At 39.0% G+C, this 3,458-nt stretch overlaps 1 protein-coding gene across 2 annotated transcripts in view; it reads left to right on the top strand.

Moving 5' to 3' along the window:
* LOC107103956 (G patch domain-containing protein 8-like) overlaps positions 1-3,458 on the top strand; it is a 64,747-nt gene that overhangs the window by 37,031 nt on the left and 24,258 nt on the right. The gene's annotated exons all lie outside the window — the stretch shown is intronic.

The raw sequence follows: 3,458 nt of genomic DNA, 5'->3' as shown, positions 1-3,458 counted from the left end.
ACAATGTAGCTTGCCACCCTCAGTGAGTGAATGTGTGCAGGATGAATGACTTGATCAATTGTAAATTGTTTGTGGTCCTTGGACCCATTAAGCCATATACAAGCACAGGCCATATACAACTAACCTATCTGACATGCATACAATAAGGACTTGTAAATATCTATTCATCTTCATTGTCTTTTTTAAGTTCAACCTCTTTAATATTTACCATGAAAAACTTTTCAGATGTTTGTGTGCAATATATTTGCTGGCAGAGAGTGTAACTTCTTCCTTAAATACAAAAAAAATGTTATTCTGCTACCACCGTCTGTCCTCGAAATCCTTAAAAACTCTAAAGACAGGGAGACAAGGAGAAAGGAGGCCTCTGGAGAGTAGAGAAACACAGACACCTGCTTTTCTCATCCTTGCTTGGAATTGTAACAAAGAAATGTAAATGAGAAAATAAGAAAACTATGTTCACAATATTATATTATTTATATTTTTAACTTTTAAACTCATTTGACCTGGAAATTTTTTCTCTTCTTTTGTTTCTGTTGATGATCCACCACTTCCCAATTCCAAAGAGATGAAGGCACATGGAACCTCTGGAAGAAACAGAGGTTTAAACTGCATGGCAGTCTTCTCTCAATGAGGATTTTATATAAATGGAAAATTTTAATTTGCACACAGTTTTTTGTAACTTAAGACTGATGTTATTAGACCGAATATTTTTATCATTAGACAGTTTTTGCTCCTCTGTCTGCAGATCTCACCTCACACACAAGCCCTTTTCAGAGCACCAGGGACCTGCAGAGTATATGCCGAAAAAAAAAGAATTGCTGTCTTCTCTGCAGTAGGTAGTTTCGTATGCAGTCAATAAAACAAGATTCTCTGCTGGAGATGCATTCTTACAATTCTTCAGAGTAGCATCTGGGATACGTTCACAAGAAGCCGCTGTGTTTTGTTTACTATTTGTTGAGAATGGGAGCTAAGGCTCCCTGATGATTTTCTTCTTGTGCTACTATCAATATCACATAAATCTGGACAAATTTACAATATCACAAGGTTACTGGAAGGCAACATTAGAACAGGTGAAACAGTGTGAAGCAGCAACTCCTGTCAGCATGCACTCTCACTCCTTCAATCCTCCTGACGATTTCTAGCTGTATTCACCAATGGTCTTACTTGCTCAAAATTCAGGCTATTCACTTGATAGCTTGCCATATAATCAATCTGCAAGAGGTCCAGAATGAGTTCCACGAATTCATAAATGCAGCAATCTTGAAACTTCTCACATAAATGTCAGGTCTACTTTAATCTACTGTGACAGTAATTCTCATTTTGGCATAATGGAGGGGTACCAAAAATAGATTTGTGTAATTGTAAGGAAAGTGCATTCTGTGAAACATCCTGTCTTGACTTCATAGCTTGTGTGCCTTTTTGGATGTGTCCCAAAATTGTATTATCAGTATATGTTTGGAGAGAGTTTGTAAAATTATGTGTCTGTGATGGCCATCACAATTACTTTACCCAAATTCCTAATTGGCTCAATTAATGAGCAGGAAACAAAGACAGCAATACGACACACAAACTCCAGAAAGTTGTAAATAAACCAGAGGACAGACTGGAGCATGCATGAAGATGGATACAGACTCATCAAATGAATAAATGGGTTGGACCACACCACAGAGGCATATTACAGGCAGCCAAGGGAGATACATTAGGGCTGCAAATATCAGCTCATTAACACTCTGCAATGCTGCTTGGCACTCTGTGTCTGAGTATGAGCACGTTTGCATGAGTATGCCTGCCATAGACATCCTCAGGTTATTAAAGTAACGAGCAATTTGGCCCGTGGGTCAACTGTCACTAGCTTCAAAAGAATGGCACAAAATCTCCTTGCTTTGCCAGACGCCTCTGCTGTCGGAGCCTCTCCATTTGCGTAAATAAATGTGTCTGACAGAAAGTATCAGAGGAGCATTTTAGAGGCAGGCAGGGGTAAAACAGTGAATGAGCTTAGAGACGGTTTAGTCGTCACTTCAGATGGAGTTGTTTTTATTCATTACAGTGCTAAAGGTGGAGATAATTAAAGACTTAATTGAGCTTGATAAACAGTTGGGTATAGTTTATTAAATTGTTCTCAGAAGGCATAGTAATTAGAAATTCTGTGAATTGATAAATGTCTCCTGTTCATAGGTTGTCCTTGTCTCACTCTTCTCATATTCCTCCCCCTCCTCATCTGATTTGACTGATTTACAAGATATTACTGGAAACACAATTTGAAGCAGTGTGACATTATGCCGTTAGTCCAAATATTACCTGTTAAAGTGCTTGGCTCTGGGGCTGAATTTTTTGAACTGTAATGATACTTGAACAAATAAGCAAACAGTACATATGTAGCAAATAACAGGGATGGGCTAAATATTTTCCTCTTGTTGTTCCTAACAGCTAACAATTACCAAAGCTTTCTATAAACAGCTTTTATCCTGCCAGGTATTTCAATAAAAACCTGCGTTGTGTTACTGCATCCACACAAATCGGAAACAGTGGGTAGAGATCTCACCAGCAGATTAAACAAAAACAAAAATTAATATACATTAGAAATAAAAACAACACTATAAAAGCCTAAACACTTTTGCTGTAGCAAGCTTTCATGACTCCTCCTGAGTCACGAACCCCCATGGAAGGGGGGATTTGTATCTGTGGCACACATCCATACTAGTCAAGACTCATGTTCTTCTATTGTAAAAGAGATAGTGACAGTGGATTGTGCACCCCAAAGCCTAGCAAATAACTTATTTGAAGTCTCTCTTACCCAAAGTTTGCCAGTAGGACAACTACTCTATATTGAGGATCCAACAAAAAAATCTTTGCAACAACTTTTAATCTTGCATTTCTGCAACATTCTGATAACTGGGCAATTTTATTTGTATAGCACAATTCAGTACATGGACAACTCGAGGTGCTTTACATGAATTAGAACTAAACAGAAGAAAAATAAAAGCAGAATAAAAGCAGAAACATTTGTAAAACAAATATATCAATCAGCTAGAGTTCAATGAAACCTTTAAGTCTATTCTACAGAGAAAGGAAAATTATAGCTTCCTACGACCACCTGCTAGCCTTACATGGCAATAATTGTGCAGAATTATGCCAAATCCTTGCCACATGGCAAAAAAAAGACATTAGAATTGTAACGATCTCAGAATATTGGACCCAGAATTCGAGGCGAGACAGGCAGTGGGAAAGTTCAAAGCGTTTATTAAACACAAACAGATACGCGGGGCTGCTCGTCTGCTGCGGGGCGGATCTCTGCAGGGATAGGAGAATACAGGTCAGTGACTGGATGTGGAGCTGAATACGACTTGGAGCAAAGTCACTGACCTGATTCAAAGTTCAGTCCGTTCGCGGAGCTTAGACCGCAGTTGTGGCGGCCACGCCCCCAGAGTTCCTAGAGAGCGAGCAGCAGACGCCGAGCA

Source organism: Cyprinodon variegatus, unplaced genomic scaffold (assembly GCF_000732505.1).
Source record: "Cyprinodon variegatus isolate N-32 unplaced genomic scaffold, C_variegatus-1.0 Scaffold2, whole genome shotgun sequence".
NCBI classification, from domain to species: Eukaryota; Metazoa; Chordata; class Actinopteri; order Cyprinodontiformes; family Cyprinodontidae; genus Cyprinodon; species Cyprinodon variegatus.
Note: the sequence above shows the minus strand (reverse complement) of the source record. Positions and strands in the feature narration are given on the sequence as shown.